Source organism: Bactrocera dorsalis, chromosome 2, assembly GCF_023373825.1.
Source record: "Bactrocera dorsalis isolate Fly_Bdor chromosome 2, ASM2337382v1, whole genome shotgun sequence".
NCBI classification, from domain to species: Eukaryota; Metazoa; Arthropoda; class Insecta; order Diptera; family Tephritidae; genus Bactrocera; species Bactrocera dorsalis.
Window position 1 is genome coordinate 103850288 of NC_064304.1, and position 26420 is coordinate 103876707.

The 26420-nt window shown below is 33.7% G+C and overlaps 1 protein-coding gene across 3 annotated transcripts in view; it reads left to right on the top strand.

Moving 5' to 3' along the window:
• LOC105222998 (ABC transporter G family member 20) overlaps positions 1-26420 on the top strand; it is a 143078-nt gene continuing 116658 nt past the window's right edge. The window contains exons 1-3 of one of the 3 annotated variants that reach the window (XM_049449336.1): positions 1-661; positions 3180-3518; positions 21022-21067. The gene's annotated coding sequence lies outside the window, so the exon portion shown is untranslated. The remainder of the gene's footprint in view (positions 662-3179; positions 3519-21021; positions 21068-26420) is intronic. The other 2 variants (XM_049449337.1, XM_049449338.1) reach the window with 2 other exon arrangements.

Sequence of the window (26420 nt, forward strand, 5' to 3'; positions counted from 1 at the left end):
ACAACAATAGCAATGCGAGCAGCGTCTCTGCTTTTGGAACTGGCCAAGTTTGTAAATTTTACTGTGCTGAGCTCAGCGTTCAGGCATTGCGATCAGTCTGCGATCGAACAGCGGTTCAGAAACACGCGCGTTTTCCAACTTAACTCGGCAAAAAGCGACGGTGCAAGTGCAAAGCAATCGAAATTGTATGAGAATTGCTTTTTTTTATTGTTGTGAATTAGAATTTATATGTTTTGTTTTTGTTTCGGCAAACAAGTGGCAAGTGTATACAATTTATTGCAACAATTCATAGCTGGCAAAGTTTGGCGCAACACGCTGGCCATAACGACGCTTATATTTCGCTTTTGCTAACAAGCTGACGCATTTTCATTTCATGCTTCTGGGTGTTTTCCATACACACATACATGCATATACAATTTATTGTGTTTATGTGTATATAGCTGTGTGTACACACTTTGTTGATGCCACTATTATTGCAACAGTTTGAAAACGAGTCGGACGTGTTTATTCGCTGATACGATTCTTTGAGCCAGCAGTGCGCATACATATTTGGAAAGCACCTGCACACGTACATACGTACATATGTTTGTATGTGCTTGTTTATACATAAGATTTAAGCGCAAGTCAGCGTGATTTCGTGAAATAGAGAGTTCATTTAAAGGTAAACTTCTAAAAGAAAAACGTCAAAATTTGAAGGAAAATTTAAAGCAACAACAATGTTAAATGTAAAATGGAAATAAACCAAGAAAAATTCCAAGAAAAAAATATTAACAAAATGTATTTTTTTCTTTATAAATATTTAGTTAATGAAAAAATTTTAAAACAACAACAAAAAAACTATAACAGCTATATGAAACAGCAAAAATTTGGAGAAAATTAATTAATAATAATAATTAATAAAAATTTTTCTTGAAAATAAAAAAAAAAATAATTAAAAATATAAATTAGAAACTTTTCATAAATTAGCAATAATTCGGAAAAAAATTAATAATTTTTGATTTAAAAAAATGTAGATTTCTCAATAAAAAATAATAGTTGCTAATAAAAATTATGAAAACAAAATGCAAGATATTGAGTCGAAAGAAATTTAAAAAATAAAAATAAAAATAAAAAAATTTAAAAAACATTAAAACTATGCAAAAATAAAATTATAAAAATTATTTAATTAATTATAGATAATATCAACTTCGGAAAAAATTATAAAAATTACCAAAAAATGGAATAAAGTAAATTTAACTAAATTATTTATTTAAATAAATTTATTATAATTAAAATTAATTAATTAATTAATTCAATTATAAATAAAATTAATTTATTAAATTTATTATAATTAAAATTAATTAAAGCGCCATATTTCGGAAAATAATTAAGAAAATAAATGCACTGAAAATAAATAAATAAAATTTTCATAAAAACATTAATAGCTGCTAATAAAAATTATGCGTATATGACAACAAAATACAAGATAGTGAGTTAATAAATAAGTGAGTGAGTTAATAATGTTTAAAAAAATTAAAAAAAAAGAAAAAATTAAAAAATAATAATAAAATAAAATAAAATTAACTCAAAAATTCTTAATTTTATTATAATTAATAATAATTGAATAGATAAAGACGGGAAAAAAATTATAATTACAAAAAAATAAAATAAAATAAAATAAAGCTTAATAAATTATTAAATAAACTTATTATAACTAATATTGATTAAACCAAAAAATTCCGAATAAATTAACAAAATAAAAGCGCTGAAAATTAAGAAAAAAAAAGCATTTAAAAAGTGTTTTTAACCTAAAACTTTAATTATAATACATAAATTGTAGTATTAAAATAAGTTAAATTAAATTAACTAAAAATTATTATATAATTTTATATATAAAAATATTTATTCTTTTAATAGTTTGAAAACACTGCATTATTTAAAAAATAATTTTTTGAAATTTTTTATTTTGAATTTTACTTTTGAATTTTTTTATGATTGATTTATGATATGATTTATTTTAAAATTTAATAATTAGATTAAATTAATTACTAATTATTAAATTAAATATATTTGTTTAGAAAACTGTTGTTAATTTAATTTAAAAAAAATATTATAATTAATTATTAATTAAAACTTTAATTTTTTTAATTTTTAAATCATAATTGTCATAATTAAATGTTTTCTAACTTTAAAATTATACTAAAATAATTAATGCAACTAAATAAAAATTTATCTTTTTTAACTTTAAAGCCACATTCTTGCAATATAATTATAACATAAGTTTTCCAAATTTTAAAATAAGATAAAAAATTGCAGTTACATAAAAAATTATATTTTTTTTAATTTTTAAATTTAATTAATTTTTTTTTTTAATTTTTAATATATTTTTTCATTTTTTTTTTTCAAATTTTAAAATTTAATAAAAATTATTAGTTAAATAGTTAATATAATTACATAAAAAGTTATTGTTATTATTCTTTTTTATCTGAAAATCAAACCTTAATATAATAATAACATACCTTTCTTAAGTTTTAAAATTAAAAAAAAAATTAATTAAATAATTAGTATAATTAAATAAACTTTAAAATTACAATTTTATAATGTATAATTGAAACATATTTTTTTAATTTTAAATTTGAATAAAAAAATAAAATAATTAATAAAATTAAATAAAAATTATTTATTTATTTTATTTTAAAATCACAATCTTTTAATATAATTGTTATATAACTTTTTCGAGTTTTAAAAAATTTTGATTTAAAAAAAAAACAGTTATTTAGTTAATGAAATAAAATAAAAAAAAATTATATTTTTCATTTTAAAATCACAATTTTTTAATAATATTTTCAAATTTTGAAGTTAAACAAAAAGCATTAATTATATGATTAATATAAATTAATAAAAAATTTTAACTTTAAAAGCCCAATTTTGTAACATGAGTGTTTTAAATTTTAGAATCTAATAAAAACTTTCAATTAAATAATTAATAAAATTAAATAATTTTTTAAATTAAAAATTTTTAATTTTTTATTTTTATTTTATTTATGATTTTAAACTTCTTAATATAATAGTTTCATGACTTTTCAGAATTTTAAATTTAATTTACAAAATCTGAATAATTATGTAATAAAATTAAATAAAATTTATAAATAGAATAATTAATAAAATTAAAATTAAATTAAAAACTCTATTTTTTTTAGGTCATAAACCACAATAAACATTGGACTGCCAAAAGTATAAACGGCATTGTGATTAAACAACTTTTATTTGTTGTTTACGTTTTTATTCATCACACCGCTACGCAACGCCTTTGGCGATTGCTCATATTTTCCGCAATTCTCGTTTTGCCTTTTAATTCTGCAAAGGCAGCATTCTGCGGTCACATACATACATACATACGTATATACGATAATAATTGTTGTGTGTTGCAAAGTGTACGGTAGGAAGTGTGGCGTAAAAATTGAAAGTTAACTGTTCGTAATCCGAAACTGAAACCGTAGCAGAGTGACTGGCTGTTCTTCCATGCCGAAAAGCCACAGGTAAGTTCAAGCGCTTTTCAAGTAATGTGAAGATATACTTTATAATAAATACATATTTGCATGCAAACATACATATACACACGCACATACATACGTACATCTTCGCAGTTACATCTCGGTTTGTGCGTTTGCGCTTTGTGCTTGCGTGCGTCCGCGTCGCCGCCTTAATAAAGGCGTTAAATCCCGCAACAAAAGCCGCCACATTCGCACGAACAAACGCACATACACACCTTTGTATGTATGGGTGTATGCATAGATGTAGGTATGGGTGTATGTATGTGCGAGCATTCGAACGTTTAGCTCATTGTCGCTGCGAATGGAAAGCATTTCAAGGTCAAGACGAGACATCATGCGACGAGATGTGGAGTTTTTGGGATTTTTTCCGCAACTTTTATGTTTTTACCTTTTTTATAGTATTTGCATCAAGTTTAGTGGTTGCTGTTGCTGCTGTTGTTGTTCGTATACTATTTGTGCACTGAGCGTGCAAAATATTTAGCATTGCCTTTTGTTGAGTGCATGAATGGTATTGACACATGGCAAGCAAATATTTAAAAAACTTAAACTATAATAAAGCAAGCACACACATGCGTATGTACATATATATATTATACAAACATACATGCACATGCATACAGCGCACTATATAATTTTTAACGCTTCCATTGCACTGATTCATGGATATTTCCCAATCAGCGACGCTCACACAATTAGGCATGCGCGTATGCTTCAATTACACGTGTGTATGTGTGTGTGCTTAAGTCATAAGTTAGCTTAGGTCAGCTACATAGTGCTGCAATTAAGAAATTGATATTTTTGTGAAGTAGTTGAGCAACTTAAAGCTGTACGGAGGTGCGAAAATATGAAATACATTATTCGAGGGAGTTTTTTCTTATATAGATATTCATTTACACACGAGCGGAGTTGGATAGATACCGAGTGTTGGAACGGAAAGCAAGTCGCATATGCAACAAAAAGAGAAAGATTCCGAAATGCGTGAGTATAAAGAGCTTAAGGAACTGGCCAACAGCGGGAAAGCTCGAGAAAAGATGCGGAGACTAAATGAAGTTTTCAAGACGGGAGCATAATCTTGCAACACTCAAAGTAGTGATCCAGTGACTGATGTTCAGTGAATACTAAAATTATAGAAAAAACACTTCACCAGCCTGCTCAAGAGCACTGAAAATGTAACATCTGGAGTTAACGAACCCCATTTCCCAATCGATGACGATATAATAGATGTTCCACTGCCCGACTATGATGCGTTTGGAACATAAATTACTTGCCTAAAGAACAAAACAGCAGTAACAGCCAATGGATTACTGCTCGTGCTTTTCAAATACGGCGACAAAGAAGCGGCAAGGTGCATGCATCTGCTTCTTTGCATGGTATGATCGGCTGAAAGCATGTTCGACGATTGGAACTTAAGTGTACGCTGGACATTCCACAAAAAGAAGGACTCTACAAAGTGGGATAAACTAAATAATCTAAAGTCATATCGAGCGTAATGTGTGAAAGACTGAAGGCCATCGTCAACAAACTGATTAAACTTGATCACTGTGGCTTTAGATCTGGAACATGCTACTATCGATCTGAAAAAAAGTTCTACTCATAGCACCTCTTCGCCCATATTAAAACTTGGTATAGCCGCAAAACTAATACAGCTATGTAAACTGACTTTGAGCAATACCAAAAGCTCCATCAAGGTTGGGAAAGACCACTCCGGGCAGTTAGATACCAAACGTGGTTTTAGACAAGGAGACTCCCTATCGTGTGACTATTTAAATCTATTGTTGTCGAAAATAATACGAGCTGCGTAGCTAAATAGAGAAGGTGCTAACTTCTAAAAGAGTTTACGGATGGCTGATGTACGCCGATGCTATCGATATCATCGGTCACAACAACCGCGCCGTTAGCTTTGTTGTTTTCCAGTCGGGATAAGAAAGCGAAGAGTCTGGTTATGAATGAGGACAAGACGAAATACCTCCTGTCATTAGAAGAAAATATTCATCCAAGAAATATACAAAAATTTATAGAAATTCAAATATAAAATATATACTCGTACTAAGAGCTCGAAATCGAGCGATTATTGAAATAAAAACAAGAAAAGCGTTTATTTCGGCTCCACCGAACCAATGGTGCCGCTCACAAATGCATTTTTTTTAGCATAAAAAGGTTTTAAATGATGTTTAGCTTAATGTTGACCGTTCAGTTTGTATAGCAGCTATATGTCATAATGGTCTGGTCGGGACATTTTTTTTGGAGATTACTCCGTTGCCATGGGCAACCGCCGAATTTGAAGATATCTCGTCGAGTAAAAAGTCTTTCATATGAGCATTTGATTTTAGTCGTGTAGTTTGTATGGCAGCTGTGTGCTATAGTGAAGCGAACTGCATAATTTTTTCGAAAATTATATCGTTGTGGAGAGTAATAATGTTTGTCGAATTACATGAAGATATCTTTGCTAATCAAAGCGTTTTCCATACGATGACTTGTCAACCAATAGTCATCCAAAATCGTCGATTTCGATAAATGCACAACAGTTTGTCAATAAATGGACGTTTGCACAATTTCAGACGGATATCTGAAAAACTGAGCAACTAACACGCGTACATACAGATATACGGCCAAAAATACGGACTTGGCTAAACCGACTCAGCTCGTTACGCTGCCCTATTCAGTATTTAAAAATCTACAATTTCGAAATACACATGTTTAATATGTAGTCATACACATACATACATGCACATATAAATAATATTTACTTTCAAAAGTGCGCATAACACATGTACTTGCTGTGTGCCGAGCGAATACGAGTATAATACGCTTGGGGCAGGCACTCAAGTGGCGCAAACGCAAAAAATCGCAAGCTAAAATCACTTTCATTTAGTTTAATACAAATATACATATGCATAAATATAAGCATATACATACACCTGCCTAACTACATACATATGTATGTTTGCATAGAATATTTTATTTGAAATTCGCGAATTTGCACATAAAACTATTTCCATGCGCGCGCCACGCACTGGCTACACAAAAAAATTACACCTCAATAACGCTGAATGCCGCTGACGAAAAGTGCAGAAACACGAAAAAAGCAACAACAATATGGCCTAAAGGCAGCTGGCAGCTAGCTGCTAGTCAACGGCTCACCGAAACATTGAAAAATTCTGACGAAAAGGCCCTGAAGACACATTCGCACATTTAAATTTCGCATAATGGCGATTTTTCACAACAGCGTCACACACACACAAACACTCATGCAGACAGACAGCCAGCCAGCCAGACAAATGTATGATTTTTATGCGCACAATTATCTAAAGTGTGCGCAAATCCACAAGTACATCTTAGATTTGGTCTGAGAATCAGCGTTTATGTTGCGACATAAAAATGTCGCCGTTCATGTGCGCACGTACACACATATGCATGTGCGTATGTAGGCATATAGATGTATTTTAAGTTAAATATTTGCTAAAATTATATGGGAATTTTTGCCAATTGTCAAAGTGCCGCTTGAACGCGAGTGAGCAATTTATGATGAATTGTCTGTAAATAAAAACATTTAAGACCATTAAAATTATTTAAACAAATAAGGGTGGGATAGACACGTGTAAAGTCGATTATTAACAGTTTATTCTCGCAAATGTTTTTTATATTTTATCTTATTGTCGCTTATAGCCGGATTAGTGTTGACACTTCTACGAGGCTTTTTAACTTCATTCCAACAAAAAGCATGCTCAGCGGTTGCTTAAAGTGCCCGAAATGTTAAGACAGTGTTCGCTTCACGTCGATGAGTAAGAACATCTTAAAACAATAGGTTACAAGAATATAAAAATAACAGTCGGCTGACGTATTTCTATCAATGCCGTATCTAATTGTCTTTGTAGTAACGAATAATAACACAATTACCGAGTTCACATCTAAAAAAAATGATTTTTCCAAGGACTGTGTGCCATAGAAAGCCACCTCGATGAAATCAGTAATCTTACGAGTCCCCAGAAATTGTATTCTGCAACATGCATGCAAAATATTCCTTGTAGGAACTTGATTTTGATCGTTCAATTAGTTTGGCCGAAATATGCTATAGTCATCCCTTCTGAGATCTGAACAATTTCTTCGGAGATTGCACCGTTTTCACGTTATCATAACAAATTTTGTGTTTGTATGGCAGCTATACATTCCAGCAGTCTTTCCTGAAGAATTTCTTCGAATATTATATGTAATGTTGTCTTGAACAAATATTCACGTGAATTTTCGTGAAGATATCTCATCATATCAAAAAGTTTTCCATACAAGGATTTGAATTTGATCGGCCAAATTATATGATAGCTATATCTCATAACGAGCCAGTATAGGTTTCGATAAATGATCAGCTCATTGGAGAGAAATGAACGTGTGGAAATTTTCAGATCGACCTTAAAAACTGAGTAGGACGTATATACAGGCTGACAGAAGACAAGACTTAATTGATTCAGCTCGTCACGCTGGCTTTTGTTATATTGAAGCCTTGATACAAGTACTTTACTCTGACTCTGAGCTTCTCTGTCTTCAAATATTTCGTCTAAATTTTGCGCATATTCGACTTCGTGCGGAGTCGGTTATCCACATATATTATACGGGTGCGATCATTGTTGTTACAACATAAAGTAATTACGTCTAAGATCTGTCAACCTTTCGCAGTCAATTGGCAAGCAATTCACCGCGTTAGCTTCTGGCGCCAATAAGCGTCTCATAAAATCTGTTTTTCTTTTTTTATTGGCGAAAACACTGCTTACGCGGTTATAGCCGAGTTTATAACAGCGCTCCGGTCATTATTCTTTTTCGCTGCTTGGCGCCAATTGGACTTTCCAAGTATGTCCAGGTCCTTCTCCACCTGGTCTTTCCAACGGAGTGGAGGCCTTCTTCTTCCTCTGCTTCCCGCGGCGGATACTGCGTCGAATACTCTTAGAGCTGGGGTGTTTTTATCCATTCGGACAACATGACCAAGCCACCGTAGCCGTTGTCTCCTAATTCGCTGAACATAATCATTGTCGTCGTATAACTCGTACAGCTCATCGTTTCATCGAATGCGATATTTGCCGTTGCTAGCCATAAACTTCTGCAGAACCTTGCTCTCAAAAACTCGTAACGTCGACTCATCAGATGTTATCATCATCCATGCCTCTGCACCATATAGTACGATGGGGATAATGAGTGACTTAGAGAGTTTGGTCTTTGTTCGTTGGGAGAGAACATGAAATCCATTAGCCTTTTGATTATTTCCAGGCGCTTACTACAAATTGGTACAAATATTTTGCCAAGTATCTAGTGGAAACTATCGACTACAATTTTATGCTTTTAAACAGCATTACATGGTCGTCAGGCAAACTTTGTTATCCAGAAAACCCTGAAGTGATTCTAAGAACGCCTTTCCAAATGCAGACTTCAGTTTCTTTGCGATTGGCGTAGAAAGCTCATAACCTTCAAAGCTTAATACTAATGAACTCAAGGCAGCGGGAAGAAAGACTAGATATTTTAGTAAAAGATTTTTGGCTTCCCGTCACTAAACCTAGAGTACGGACATAATGTTAGGTGAGAAGTTTTTGAAAGCGTTATTTCAGGCGGTTTTCCACACTCATAAGTTCTCAAAATAAATTCGCCTGATTATACTATATGAAAATATTTGACCCCGGCGCACAAAAAACCTAAATTTTTTTACATTAAAAGGCTTTGAAATAAATCTTTATTATCGCCTTCAAAATAGGCTCCTGATATAAACATTCCATACAAATCTATAAGTCTCGGCTGTGGTGGCCTTCAGCGCTTTCAGAAAGTTGCATTTTTTCGGCTCCGGAACGCTATTCGCTAGACAGTTGGACCTTTACAACATCATATTCATAAACCTGTGACTGGTTACCAGTACTGATGATTTTCATGAATGCAGGGCCTTCAACTACTTACGTTGTAAAGCATTTTTTTACGACCTCTACTCGACATTGTTTTAGCAAAAGACTCAGGCTTTTGGCGAGTTTGGCATTGACAAACTTGCTCAAAACATTTATCGAAGCATGTAGAGTCAATTCAGAAGAGCTGCTGAGATTATGTGCTATCTCTGTGATGTCATCACAACTAATTTCAAATACTGTTTTCTCGACATTTTTGAGTCATTGCCGAGGCAAGTTTTCGATAAACTCACGACCTTAACTGAATGCTTTGTGCCACTCAAATACTCGTGCTCGTGATTAAGTACTATAGACTACCTGAAACACTTCTGCAATATCTTCAATGATTCCGTAGCCATGATTCCATTGAATATCTGACTGAGCAGATACCTGCTGTAAAAGCTTTGAAAATTCGAATTATGTAATGTTTGCTTGGTAAGTCCGAAGCATTTTGGAAACATATTATATGTGTTAGTATATCCAAAACGAATTGAGATTATTTGCCCATTTTTCACTAATGTAACGATAATTATTTGAACCGAAACTGTTTTCCTAAAAGACTTTCCACAGGTTGTTCAAGTAAACGTCTTCCGTAGAACCAGGATTTTAGTTTTACTTCAATAACCGAATTTTTCAACTTCCTGAGAGATCGAAACCAATTCAAGAGGTACTAAAATAACAAGAGAATCAAGTCGAAGCCTGCTAACTTCTTTTTACTACAACAGTAAGTCCTTCAAAGAAACACCCAATGGAAATATGTTTACCCCGCGGCGCCGCAATATTAATTCATTAAATTTCAATGACCTTTTTGCCTTATTTGCCAAATCTGTGCCAAATATTATGCAAAGTGAGTGGCGTGTTAAAGATGCGAATCAATGAGCAGGGCAATCTTAAAATGTTTGTATGTATGTAAGTGTGTATCGTTTGAAATAAGTTCGCATTAGACACAGTTTATGAGTCAGCAGCTGGAGCTGATGAATAATTGATTTTCGCCGACTTTGCCTTTGGTCTTCGGTCAATGAATTTGAAAGCAAAAAGTTTTGCTTAGCGACGGCTTATAGGTGGGGAGCTAATTTCGCTGAAAATTAGTTATAAATGAAAAATAGAAATAAATTTGTGCTTAAATGATGACTTTGAATTTCTAGTCTATATAATACTGCTTTCAAATCTTTTTATTTCTGCAGGAATCAACTGAATATTAGACGCGTATAAATATCTTTATATGTATGATAGACTAATTTCAAGTAGAGCAGTCATCGATATACTCACACTGACTAATAATACCATAAGTTTTGTTCTCCAAAAATCATCACGAACTCCTGTGGACGTAAAGATTTGTAATCTTGGCTAAAATCCCATATCAACCTATCACTTCTAAGCAAACGCGTGGTTGTTTTTTTGGGGGGAAACTGGACATCTCGAAACCTTACCACTATATTAACGCAAAACATTAAATTCTGTTTGGTGTACAACCATTTGTTTGCCAGTTGTCTTTAAAGAAATCTGGAAAACCAACCACTAAAGGCGGATATCATGCGAGCTCTCATAATCGACTGAATCAACTGCATTTTTGAACACTCAATCGATTAGTTGAGATATATAGTATATCGTCTAGTTGTGACTTACATAGTACGGAATGACTTCTTTTTATTCTCATACGTAAAAAATAAATTAAGAGAAAAAGTTTTTCGATACCCGATGAGACGGTTGATGCGTGCAGAACGCATGTTTTGGAGTTTCCTAAAGCAGAGTAACAAAATTTCGTGGACAATTGGTTTTTAAAACATGCAAAAGTGAATCGAACTTAATGGAGAGTATTTTTAATAACAGGAATCTCTACATGAAACGTTGCTCTAACTTTGTAGTTCTTGAAAACTTTGGCCTGCAAAATCTAAGTCTTCAACTGACATTACTTTTCGATCGGTTCGAAAATGTTAAATAGCATCGAAATATTTTCGAACCTTGTTTATCAATCATAAGTCAGAAAATTGACTGTGCACAATACCAGAGTCACTGATTTTTTTGCGTTGTCTTTTTGTCTCGAGTAACTCTCGAAACGATATCAAACAATAATGGGTAGGGAACTACTAGCCATTGTTTTAAAAATTGAAGCTCATTTTTACCCTAAAACAAGCCTTTCAATAACGGTATACAGTAGCTCGGGCACCATTCGAACGCTGAAATACAAAAGTCTTACAAAATAGTATCTGCAGAAAGTTCCAAAGCAGCTGGAACCCTCGCACGATCTGCAGTAGGGACTCAACCTCAAAATTCATGGTGAATTTCGTGCAACCCATAATGATAGTGCCATCATTGTTTTATTTCATTTTCAATAAATTTTCTAAAATTAAGATGTTCATCATTCAAATCTCAATACTAAATATTTCAGATTCCAGGGTCTTTTACCGTCTTACCCGTAAAACATAACCTTTGTCAATAAAATGAAACAATTTTTCAACAAAATGTTTCATTGCGTTGTTAAACCTGAAATACTAGAATAACGTGTCGGAGTATCTACCGTTAATTACAACAACAATATTTACGAATAAATACGACGCAATTATGATTATATTTGCCGATCACCAACTTTACTTAACAATTTGAAATATTTGCTCTTTTCCAGTTATTTCATTGATTTTGCTTTGCTGTTATAACGGTACTGTTTGTTTTTTACTCATCAACATTTTTTATTTGCCAAGCTTTTTGTTGTTCTACTGCCATATTTTTTGTCGCTAGCGTTCTGTCGCTCAACATTATGCCGACTCAGCGGAAGTCAGCAAATTTTGAAGTGGTCGGTCGAGTTTAAATGTGTAGAATTCGAAAACAGAACACTCATGGTTGGTACGGAAGGTGAAACTGCTTATCAATTTGTACCGTCTGTTGGTGTTATTGTGTTTTTTTTTTATTTTTTCTTCTACGGCATTCGCTAAGTTCAGTGAAACCGTTTGCATGGTCATCGTGGACATTAGACATAAGACGGGTCGAATATGAAAAATGTTAAGCGATTACTTCTCGTTATAAAGGGTGATTTTTTAAGAGCTTGATAACTTTTTTTAAAAAAAAAACGCATAAAATTTGCAAAATCTCATCGGTTCTTTATTTGAAACGTTAGATTGGTTCATGACATTTACTTTTTGAAGATTTCATTTAAATGTTGACCGCGGCTGCGTCTTAGGTGGTCCATTCGGAAAGTCCAATTTTGGGCAACTTTTTCGAGCATTTCGGCCGGAATAGCCCGAATTTCTTCGGAAATGTTGTCTTCCAAAGCTGGAATAGTTGCTGGCTTATTTCTGTAGACTTTAGACTTGACGTAGCCCCACAAAAAATAGTCTAAAGGCGTTAAATCGCATGATCTTGGTGGCCAACTTACGGGTCCATTTCTTGAGATGAATTGTTGTCCGAAGTTTTCCCTCAAAATGGCCATAGAATCGCGAGCTGTGTGGCATGTAGCGCCATCTTGTTGAAACCACATGTCAACCAAGTTCAGTTCTTCCATTTTTGGCAACAAAAAGTTTGTTAGCATCGAACGATAGCGATCGCCATTCACCGTAACGTTGCGTCCAACAGCATCTTTGAAAAAATACGGTCCAATGATTCCACCAGCGTACAAACCCACACCAAAACAGTGCATTTTTCGGGATGCATGGGCAGTTTCTTGAACGGCTTCTGGTTGCTCTTCACCCCAAATGCGGCAATTTTGCTTATTTACGCAGCCATTCAACCAGAAATGAGCCTCATCGCTGAACAAAACACGCGCGCGAAACACATTTCGAACCGAACACTGGTTTTGGTAATAAAATTCAATGATTTGCAAGCGTTGCTCGTTAGTAAGTCTATTCATGATGAATGTCAAAGCATACTGAGCATCTTTCTCTTTGACACCATGTCTGAAATCCCACGTGATCTGTCAAATACTAATGCATGAAAATCCTAACCTCAAAAAATCACCCGTTATAAAGAAATGATTTGGAAAATGTTTAATTTATTAAAAAAATCTTGCTCAGCGCCAGATAACTCTTTTCGAAGGTTCTTCTGGAGAAGGGCTACGTTATCAAGCAATAAAAAACCCAATCGCCGATTATAATAATTATTAAAGTATATTTAAATCTGTATATTCACGCTATTTTTATTTATTTATTAAAAAAAAAATTACGCGTTATTTCTGAGTTGCAAGTGAATATAACCTTTTCTAGAATTTTAATAGAAATTTTGTTTGAAACCAGTTTCTTGCCATTTTTATGTCAAAATGTGTTTTTATTTTAAGAAACCTCTTTAGATGTTATTTAAAAAAACACAAACACTAAATTAAATCCATTTAGTTTCGTTGGGAAAATTTCTTTTTTGTTCAACGTTCGCCGATTTCGACCGCACACCGAAAGAATCTAAAAAAAGTTGTTGTATTACTAATTACCATGTTAATACATTGCTGTATGATCCCAAGACAGCATGACAACTGCGAGTTAAGCTTTCCACCAGCCCAACGATCATCGAAATTTTTGATTATTTTTGCCCTATATTTAATTTACATTATACCAGAGGTTTTCTATCAGTTACAGATCGGTGATTTACGCTGGCCTTATTAATACATCAATATTTTCGTTAGATAACCAATTTTTTACTGACCTCGCTGCATATTACAGGCATTGATTAGGATTTACTGATCTATTGCATCATTAAATTTGACCACTCCATAACCTGAAAACGTACCCTCGACCATGTTTTACCGTTTTGTTTGTTTGTGTATCTTGGGTTTAGGGATTGACCTTTCGAACTCTAAACAAAAGTTTTACCAAAGTGGCGATTTACTTTGTTTCATAGCTCCCTAATACTATTTTCCAAAAATCTTTAGACTCCCTCCATGTGTCTTAGAGAACGTTAGCCACGCTTTAAAATTCTTTGTTAAAAACGGTTTTTTCGGCTGCTACATCCATAATATTGAGCGTTACTGAGGCGTCTTCTGACAAACCCGCTGGATATGTTTAAGCCAAATTCTTCATTAATTTTAATCATAATGAACCAACCTTACACTTTCTTACAATTGTTCGATAAACTTTATAAGTGGATTTTCGCACGTGGGGGAGGCTGTGATGTTTATTTAAAAAGGGAAATTTTTCCTCAATTATTTGCATCAACAAGTGTGCTATTTCGCTGTATATAAATTTTATCTATTAAAGCTCTTCACATCTTTCTTTCACACTTTGTTTTTTCCAATATATCTCATTCTTTCGACGTTACCTTCACTGTCTTTCTAATTATCTGTCTCTGTGTCTTCTATAGCAGCCGAAAACCGTCTTGAGTGAGCATTACACTTGTTTATACAAAAACAAAAAAACGATATATGTATGTATATATAAAACCTCATTTTATAATTTACGAGTAAGGAAAATTAATATTATTATTTGCAAAAATTAAAAGTAATCGATATTGACTTTGTATGCATCGTTATATATTTATATAATATTAGGATAGTCCTCCAGTTTAACGATTCTAACATTTCAGGCCATATCTGCTTAGTTATCTCGCATTTGCTCATACATACATTGTGAAAAAAAGTAATTTGATTATTATTTAAATTCTCCGGGTAAATAATATTTCCAAAAGTATATTTTTCTGAGATGGTAGAACTGTCTACAATGGATAAAAATATCGAAGAGTGAATTTGTCTCGAATTTTTTATTTCTAACCATATTTTGTGTGCGGCATCGTTGCGAAAGTTGGAAAAGACTTAGGGTGATTCAGTTTTGGCAAAACCTAAACCTGCGGGTGTTACAAAGCCTTCAAAGATGGTCGAGAGAGACCGTTGAAGACATGCCTCGTTCCAGACGACCGTCGACCTCTTCCACTTATGAAAATATTAAAAAAGTGAACGATATGAACTCGACATCTCTCGCGTGTCCGTTCGATTGATTTTGGTTGATATTTTGGCTATGAAAACGCCTTCTTGCCGACACGCCCCAATAAAGCTGACTTTTTTTCCAAAAATAGTGCGGTTGTGACCGAATTTAAAGCCAAAAAACACAATGTGTACCATCGATCAATCACCGCATTCAGCAGATATGGCTGCATTTGAATTTTCTTGTTCCCCAAACTGAAGTTGCCGCTGCGTGAAGTTCCTTTTTAGTCGATCGAGGAGGTAAGACAAAACAAAAACTGAAGCAGCTGAGGGCCATTCCAAAAAGGGCTTTTGAAAAGTGTTTTGAGGATAGGAAAAAATCGTTGTCATGAGCGTATTACATCTGGTGGGTTTGAAGGCGAAAAAATAAATACTGATGGATTATTAAATATTTTGCGTTTTATTCATATATTTTTGTCACAATCTATCTTGAATTCCATATGATCTGAGCTATATGTATGTACAAATTGCCTGTTAAGTTCCCTCTCTCCCCTCCGCATTTTCCGTATTTATTCAGTAGCGCTTCACAGGTCTTCTCTATGTTTGTTACTTCCTTTTGGACGGGTAGAGTGAGAGAGAGAAAGTTGTCAAGATCTTTGGACAGTACCCGCGTCCCTCTTTATGTGAACTTCCATATATGTAGATTGCTGTCAATTTTTACTTTCCGTAATTTACGCGTCACCCTAACTCGCATGCACGCCTTAAAGCACAAGCAAAGCTCGTTTACTTTATATTAGCATTTCTGCTTGTTGAATTCCCCAGCAATCATGATTTATACTCACATGTAAAATATTGTGTATATATGTGCATGTATGCATTTAAAAAATAATTAAAAAATTAAAGCGCGATGAGTTGATGACTTCCAAAGCAGAAGCAGCAGAACCAGGTCAATGTGTTATGACTGCGAATATTTTAAAGCGTTTTTTTTTTGTAGCGGAGTTTTTTTCTAGTTTCAATTAATATTTTTTCCACATTTTGCATGGGCTGCTCTTGCAATTGCTTTGTTTTTCGTCTCATTTACTTAATGTCTGCAACGGAAATACGCTTACAACATATGCAGACATGCATAAAAGCTCGTACGGATGCGCGCTTAGCAAGCACACACATGTGATAGAGCCTGTATGTGTGTGTGTGTTGTGCTAGCTCCTATTGGCAAAGCTGCCAGCCTTACGGTTAGGGTCATTAATTAGCCGCAAATGTGTTATTTCGCAAATGAGTCTATAAAATATTATATTTGCTTTGTTAAAAGGTTATTTTTTCTACTGCAACAACAACTTTATTATCCGTTATTATTTGTTCAAAGCCTTGAGAAAGCTTATTACGATTTTTATTGCTTGAAATTTACAGAAAAAGTTATACTGTACTAATTTTTATTACCACAAACGGGTTGTTAATGGGTGGTTATAACAGAAACAACAACAACTACTACAAATATGGTATGACAAACCACATATGTTGATGTAATACTCTCAATAATTAACCCTCGTACCTTGAAAACCTTTGACAGTCATCTAAGTCTGGTCAGAGGAATTTCGCACTCCGCTCCTCTGCTTGTTACACCCTGTAATCTGCAGTTCCGTATCTCCACAGCTAATTGCACGCCATTAAAGAGCAGCAACTTTTACATGCAATTTTCCTAATAACCAACGGCATTATTGCACTTATTTGCTTGCAATAACAAAAAGTTTAGAATAATAACAAATTAAAAAAAAAAATATTACAAAAAAAAAACATAAACAAACTTGTTAGCCACTAAGCGTCATTGTGGAAATCAATTCAACATTGTTATTCACCTATCACTTAAATGCACAAATAAATGCTTAATAAAGTGTGCACAAGTGTCTATGTGTGTGTGTATGTGTTGGGTGTGTAAGGGCAAATATTATTTAGTGCAAAGTCCAAGCACATGGCGAGTTATTGAGTTATACATGAAAAGTACTTATGTATGGGCATATACGTACATACATATGTTACATATACACACGTTAGGGTGGTTCATCAAAATCTCATAAACATATTTTTTTTTACAGGCAACATCCCTTAGTTCTTGAGATATTGCTCTGAAATTTGGCAAACATCTTTTTTTCGCTAAAGTGTCTACTGATTTATTGGAACCGAAGATATCGGTTCACCATAGCACATAGCTGTCATGCAAACTGAATGATCAGAATCAAGTGGTTGTATGGAAAACTTTTTTATTTGTCAAGATATCTTCACGATATAATCTGCGCAGAAATTATTCAGATCGTACCACCATAGCATAAAGCTGTCATACAAACTGAAAGCTTAAATTTGGTTTTTGTATGGAAAACTTTTTTATTTGACGAGATATCTCTTTCAAATATGGCGTGGATTATTGTGCAAGACATCTATATAATATACGTAGAAACTATTCAGAACGAATCTCTATAGCCTATAGCTGTCATACAAACTTTTGTTTGTTTGTAGCATAGCTTCAGTGCATTCGTAAACTGTTTATTCGAAATATGGCACAGAATGAGAAAGCAATTACATTCGTCAATTAATATTTTTCCATTAAGGCAGTGAGATCGTGAAAAAATCCGTAAAAATTATGCCTGAGAACAAAATTTCAACTAATCTTTTTTTAAGTAGTTAGTAACTAGTACCTCTCTGAAAAAGTCTGACATACTTTTGGCTCGTAGAATATGCTACATACCTGCTTATTGAAAGAAAAATATTAAATTCTGCTAAAAATATTATTTTTTTACATTTGTTGACAACCCTAATGTATACAGCCACACATACACCACTTCATACTCTACCACATAAGTAATTAGTCTAAGTAGTTTTTAATTAAACAAGCTTGATTGATTTCATAAAAGCACCTTAAGGCTATGAAAAATATATAGTAGTAATTAACGGTAATTTCAGAAAAGAATTGTCGAACCTTTCTAATCAAAGAATGTGCCATTTTGTACACACGACTTAATTACATCAATTAAAATTGCGCGACGATTTTTATACGAAAATATATTTATTAATTCGTCATCTTAGCGGTGACTGAGAACTTTAGAAGTGCCATGTATGGAAGTAAGCTTCTTCTTTACCGAAACATTGGAATTAACGACATTTTTGATTTTGGTTGAATCGAATCCTATTTCTGAATAGTGGTATTGCTCACCTTTAATCACTACTTTTAAAAAATACACTACTTTTAATAAAAACTCAAGCTGACAGTATGCCATTTATAGCATGGTATGAGACTAATAGAATAAATTATATACAGACCCAGATTCCGTCGGATAGTTGGCACTTGCCGATGATTTCGAAACATATTAAGCGTAGCTATTGCATCTTCACAACAGCTATATATAACTAATCGATTAATGTATAATTTCCAATATGTCAAATTCAATGCCACTAAATTGACAGTTTAGTAACTATGTGTTTGCAATGAAATAAATATAGTGAATTGTTCGATAAGCCATTATATGAAATAATTCCCTAAGTGACTTAGGGAAGTAACTCATGGTATCTGCAATTACATACAAAAGTATTACCAAACTGAATGTCAAACTGTGTCAGTAAGTTATCATTTGAATTATTTTAGTTTAACTTGGCCTTGTTTGAGTTATTATGTTGAAATTTTGTACATGTACTTTCCTCCCCTAGAAGCTCCAAGTCTGCCAAAACCATTGATATCAGATCACTATAGCGTATAGTTGACATACAAACTGACCGATCAAAATCAAATGGTTATATGGAAAACTTTTGATGGAAGGTTTTCACGAAACTCGGTACAAATTTCTGTTTCAAGATAGCGCCTTTCTTATTGCTCAGATCAGATGACTATAGCATATAGCTGCCATACAAACGTACCCATTAGAATCAAGTGCTTGTGTGGAAAATTGTTTCATTTTACAAGATATCTTCATGAAATTTTGTATGATTTAATTTCTAAAGCTACAATGCAATCTGCGAGGAAATTGATCAGATCGGACCATTAAAGCATATAGCTGCCTTACAAGCTGACCGATCAAAATCAAATACTTGTATGGCAAACTATTTCATTTGACAAGATATTCACAAAACGAAATTTGAAATGAGTTATTATCTAAGAGAGCGCTAAAATATTCAAACATATGGTTCATATCGGACCACTACTGCATGCAGCTGCCATACAAACTGTTTGATTTAACGCTCATTTTATTTATATTTATGCTGTAAATAATAATAAATTTTTTCAATACAAAAAATGTTTTGACTTTATTAAAAACAATGGTGTCCCCTAGAAACTCTCAATAAAAAGCCATTGAAAATTTATAAATTTAATTAGTTTGCTTGTATGTGTAATTGTGAGTTGACCTGTTACGATGCCTATTTATATCTAATAATATAATAGATAAACCTTTACAATATTAAACAAAGGATTATATTTTATTACGAAGCATAAAACCAGCAACATTTCTAAATTAAATTTTAAACTGCTTTTAATTAATTGGTTAATTATGGAAAATCATATTTCCTAGAATATTTAATATTCCAACGGAAAATAATATGAAGGGGTAATTGTGAATTAATGAATGTTTTCACCAAATGGCTTTTAAATTAAAAAAAAAAACTGTTAATTTTGAATTTTTTTCATCCATACAATTCAGTTCAGCTTAAAGTTTTCATAATGTCAAATGCTTTTCTCGTCATATATGTATGTAAATATGGAAAAATTTGAAGTTTCGCCTGTTCGCTGTATATTACTCATACGCCATGTTTCACCATACTCTTAATAACGTAGTCACCACCCAATGTGTATGGAAATATAAATATATGTATCAAACATGCTAGTCAGTTACTTTGCTCATCATATGTATCTATGCAGAGAGACGATTTTATCTACTCATTATATAATTATATTGTTAAATATATTCTCCCATGCCTTCGATATAAAGTCAACCTAAGAGCTTCTCGCAGTCGGTACGAGCGGTTAGAAAAAGCATAATTTCTATATATCTTTACTAATGTTAATATTTTATGTTTACATGCAAAGCAAAGTAGTCTGCTTGGATTAATATATATCGGCAGTAGGCGTATTCGTTGCTCGATTTTCTTCAATTTTATGTCTGCCTTAAAAGGTGGTTTTGTTCCATAATCCATACCAAATTTCGCGAAGATAACTTGTCGAATAAAGACATTTTTTATTAAAGATCTTATTTTGAATCGTTTAGTTTATATGGCAGGTATATACTATAGTTATCCGATCTGAATAATTTCTTCAGAAATCAAAGCACTGCTTTGGACAACAAGCTCTGCCGAATTCCTTGAATATATCTTGTCAAATAAAAAGGTTTTTCTTACAAGAACTGGATTTGGATAGGTCCGTTCTTATGGCAGCTATAGTGGTCCGATACCGGCAGTTCCGATAAATGAGCAGCTTCTTGGGATGCGAAGAATGTGTGCAGAAATTTTTGAGCGATATCTCAAAAGTTGAGTGACGGTTTCGGGTGTATACTGACGGACAGCTCATGAGACCTACATACAAGAACATTATGGCTTAATATACTCTACTTAATATGAAAATATGTGAAATATATTTAAGTGAATTAGGCTTTTGGTTTCAAAATTGTTTCATACTGTGATAATCGTATATGTTATACATAATAGTACATAATTTTCATTGCGTTTATAAAACCCGTTCCCTAAGAAAAATTTCCTGTTTTCTATATTTCAGGTTATTTCTATGATTTTTGTATATTGGCTTATGTCCACATAAAAAGGTAAGTCTAAATAAATTAGTATTGAATTCTTGTATATTCAACTATTATTCTCTTCATAAATAGTAACGAATTTAATTATTTTTTGATTAAATGAAGCTTAAAATCTTACCTTTCTAACACTATGTGGGATGATACAATGTGATTGATAGCACTGTAGATGCACGACTGCAACGGCATCTATTGACAATATACGAAAAGACTTTTTCGACTATTCAATATATAGCTGTTTAAAAAATGCTTAACATAGGTTCAGAGAACATTTTCGACAACAAAACGCTTTCAACAGGAAAGTTTACGCCGTCCTTAACTTAATATATTATATATATTTACATATTTCTAAAGCGTTGAAATCATTCCGAGATCTGCGAGTTGCAATGAACTAGTATGAGAATCACTCAAGTCGTCATCTAGCACATGGTACATGTTCATGAAGTGTTCGAACGCCCGAAATTCCAAGACTTTTGTGGGTTCCACTAGAGAGCAGCTCTGCACACCTTATCAGTGGCTTTGCGAAGTGCTCTAGTCAGCCAAATCACCTACATTTGATTGTTAGCTCTATAAGTAGTTCGTTGCTTTTTTCCATTAGCTGGAAACTCTTGGTTGGAAACTAAAAACTCTCAGTATGAACTTGGTTTAGAAGTAATTTGGTGAGTGAATACTGAACAATGTGGATCTACTGTCTTTACATATGGATACATCTACTTTTTGAGAACCTTCACGAGTATGTCATTAAAGCATTCGTTCGGTAGTTGTTCTTCGCTCCAAATTGCTTCGAAAAGAGGAATGAAATAGCGTGCGGAGACCACAGGATCAGATTTAAGGATTTTGGAAGGTAACATGTCACCATCTGACGCTTTTCCTGGCTTAAGTTGTTTAAAAGCGGTCTCTATTTCTTCCATGTTTGGAGGCGAAGTTGATATTGTTGAATAATGGCTGATAGATAATAAGGTTGATGAAGGCAATTTAACACTTATAGCGGTTAGCTCTGTGACGAGAAGGTTAAGAAATTCAGGAAATGTTGGAAAAATCTAGGCAATTGGTGGAGATTCGTTGGAATCAAAAAACCATTGTTCTTAATTGGGCGATTGGAGCAAGCGTATTTTCCGATGAGCTCGGTGCTTTGTGTAATTCACTTGAATTCACTAATTTGTTACTATATTTATATCTACTATGTATAATTACTACAAATTAATAAGAGTACTTTCTAAAGTGACACGCTCACTTTGAACTTAGAACCTTATTCACTAAGCTTTATAGACTTGTAAATCATTTAAATAGCATTAGTTAACATCATAAAATCCAAAACAAATGTCAAACATCAGCTATGACGTAAAACTGTTCACACGACCTTTAAGTAAACCTAAAAAACATCGCGTGATGCTCACAAATTCTATAAAATCAAACTCGGAAATTTGTGCTGAAAACAAACTGCGCCTAGAATGTTTGTATGTATGTATGTATGTTTACGTTATGTGCTTGTAAAAATATTTACGTCACTTTAATTGGCTGATTAAAATATCGGTTAACGTCATAACAATTACCTAAGGTGTTGTAGTCTATAATTTAATTTGAATAATCGAAAAAAACGAAAACGACTCAATTTATATAATTATGGAGTAACAATTCAAAATTTGAATATGTATGAGAAACACTCACGAAAGTTATTGCTGCTTGAGAAAATGAAGGAGAGTGCGCAGAATATGCACAACTATGCAAATGAAATGAAAACAATAATCTCAAGCATATAAAGGGTAGTCCAATTTGAGGTTCTCTATTTTTTTAAAGAAAAACACAAACACTTCAAATTTAATGGGGAATGTTTGTTATCATTTGAAAGAACATTCTTTGGCATTTATTTTTTGAAGATTATCCCTTTCATCTCTTGCGCGGTGACGTCTCAGATAGTTCATTCGTTGAGTACGATTTTCAAAACTCGTTCGAGCATTTCGACTGGTAGCTGGTAAATAGCACCCATGATGTTTTGTTCCAAGGCCTGAATCGAAGCGGGATTGTCACAGACTTTACACTTAATATTTCCTCATAAGAGAATGTCTAACGATGTAATATCACACGATCTTGGTGGCCAATCGACCGGCCCAAAACGAGAAATTATCTGCTCACCGATGTGTACTCTAAATAAATCTATTCATTGATGCTAAGTTTGGGAAATGGACCCGTCTTGTTGAAGCCAAATATCGCCGAGATCACGACCTTCTATTTCAGTCAAGAACTAGTCGGTTAGCCAGTGACAGCTACGTTTACACTTGCATCCTTTTTGAAGAAATTTGAACCTATGATTTCATCGGGCCACAAATCATACCAAACCATTGTTTCTTCTGGATGAAATGGCAGCTCTTGAAACTATTTAGGTTGCTCTTCGTCCCAAATGCGGCAATTGTGTTTGTTTACATATCCATTGAGCCAGAAATAGGCCACATCGCTGAACAAAATTTGGCTAGAAAACGGCGGATCTTCTTGGAACTTTGCAAGAGCCCTTAGAACGAGGCGATGTCGCTTCATGAAATGCCAAACAATACTGAACAAAAATAACATAGCGTGACACGACATGACTCACGCGTGATCTGTTAAAAAAGGCTATTGAAAGAAGTACTTTTACTTGAATCACCCGTTATGTTCAAATGTCGGTGTACATATGCTATACTCATATATTACATACAAATATATATATATATATATATAGATGTAAAGACTTGTTTTTATGCAATTGTAAAGTGAACCTAAACTTCGTTTCACATATGCTTGACTGCACCTCGTGCTGGTGAGATAAAGTTATCACCAGTGGCACATGCAGCAGGTAAAGGCGTAGCGCACCCAGTAAGAAAAATCACTTCATTTTGATCGATCATAATGTTCCCATTTGACACTGCTTTAGCTAATAATCCATACCAAATTTCTTGAAAGTTTATCATTAAATATAAGCACTTGATTCCTTTTTTCAGATTGTATAGCAGCTACATGCTATGGCGATCCGATCCGAATCATTAATATTGCACCATTACTTAAGGTTATAATCCCATATCAGCGGTTTCAGCAAATGAGTAGCGCTTAAAGGGATAAAGGGCGCATGCAAAAATTCTGATCCATGTCTCAAAATCTAAAGGACTAGTCCGCGTATATACAAACAGCTCGTCATATATATCAGTTCAGATATATATTTTTATAGGGTCTGTGAGGTCAGTCAATATTGATTTTGCAAATATTATATCTGAAAAGGAGTTATCAAGCGCCTCTTCTGATCTGAAGGAACAAATGTCAACCTCTAATTCCTCGCGGTGACTTATGTCATTGTTGAAGAGGCTATCGCGATTGAGAGTAAGCGCTATAACTTATTTACATCTTCCTGCTAATGAAAATATTAAGAGTTTTAAAGATGACGAAGCTAGTTCGTTGGCTTCGGAACGTATAAAACGCCCTACTATTGAGATACCATATATTGCTTTGGATTGATTACACCATACGATTAAGTACTATTGATTCAGCAGAAGTATTAAAAGAATGAAACTCTTGGATAGAGGTGGGAACCGATTGATAAGCTTTGCCAATATAAATTCTTATCGGATTTGGTCATTGTATAGTGCGAAAAACAATATCCTTTTAAATAGTTTACCAAACTCCTTCTATTATTGGAGATTTTAGCTTTGTGATCAATTGAAAAATAGTGAGATCTATAGATTTTAGTAGGCGTGACGATAGTACAAAAGTCTATCAATTTTAACATAGCAGAGTTTATTACTATGACTTCCAAGTCATTTATTGTCTAGCTCGCATCTATCGCCGGAATATATCTTATAATGAATTACTCTGTTCATTTGGAAGGCTAATAAGAGGATTTGATGAACCATTTCAATCTATTTTGTAGACAATTGAAACTTCGGCCTGAAATTTAATAGTTCGAATATATCTCGGGAATACTTCTTCTTCTTCTTCTATATTGAAGTAGTCACCGCTTACGTGGTTATAGCCGAGTTCACAACAGCGCCTCATGTGTAGAAGTACACGCAAGTGAGGAAAGTTCTCTGACTGCCATTCACTTGGTAGTGACCAGAAACGATTATTTTACATGTGAGTCAAGCAGCTCACGACTTGCGGTCTTAGACTAAGTATCCTCTGGGCAGTCAAAGAACGTCCGTTTGAAGGCGAGCTAAAGTGAGAGGGCGAACCATTCCACGCCAGGGTTGTGCGCTGGATTTGGGACCCGCCACGTAAAAACGCTCCCCATGAAAATAAAGCAACAACCTTTAGGGAATGCTATATATCTTATAATGTATGCAAATGTTTGCTCGGAAGTCTTTTTAAGTGGACTTGATTGTTGATTGAAAATTGTAGATTCATATTTCTTTGCAAAAATTAGCGGACTGTCTGCCATTTCTAATGCATGTCATCTCCTACAGGGTCGCACGCATATATCGCTTGTATGTTTTCATTGAATAGTGGAAGAAAATACGTGTAGTCTACTATTTGCTTTATCATGCGATTCGTTGCCAAGGTGTTGAATATGACGATTGGATGATGCCTGGCAGATATCTTATTGTGTCATATTGTTCTAACTATTTGTAAGACTCAACAAAAGTACAAATTGATGCGTGTGTGTGCAAAGCTTGGTGTGCAACTTGGCATGACTCGGCATTTCGGTGCGTGCTTGCGTGTGTATGTGTGCCTAACGAGTGTTAAATTTACAGCACGTCGCTGACAGAATTGTGCCATAAACCCCATACATTCGCGTCGAGGCCAAGTCAAGGTGCTACCAGCGACTAAGTAAGTAAAATGTCACCAACCAAGCGTGTGAATTCCTTGTATTAAAATTGATATGTCAGCGAGTATTTGTGTGCTCAGCTTTTTGCGCATGTGCGCATGTGTGCATGTGTGCATAAGTATGCGATATGACGGGAGTGTTTTGTTTATTCTATTGTTATTATTGTTTTTCTTTTTCTACCTTCGTTCTGTAGTTACATATATCAATTCATAGTGTTTACCAAACAATGACAAAGTTTCGCATATTTCCTGATTCACTCGGAGTTGGCGTTTCCTTCGCTGCTGCCGGCTGTATACGGAGAACTTGCTGCTGGTAAATAGAAAGTTGTATGAAATAGAAGTTATTGGAAAATAATTGAATTTGTTTTTTTTTTTTCAAGAAGCTTTCGAAATGCAGCACTGGAAAAGTTTCTGCTCAGAAGACAATGATTTTTTGTAAATGTTTTTTTAATTATTTAAAAGTTTTCCATAAAAAACTTAATTTTTAACGTTCAGTTTGTATATCAGCTATATGCCAGCGTATGCGTGTCGGATGCCAAGCGCACATGTCCTCTTGTAGTTTTTCGAGCATATTCCAAGC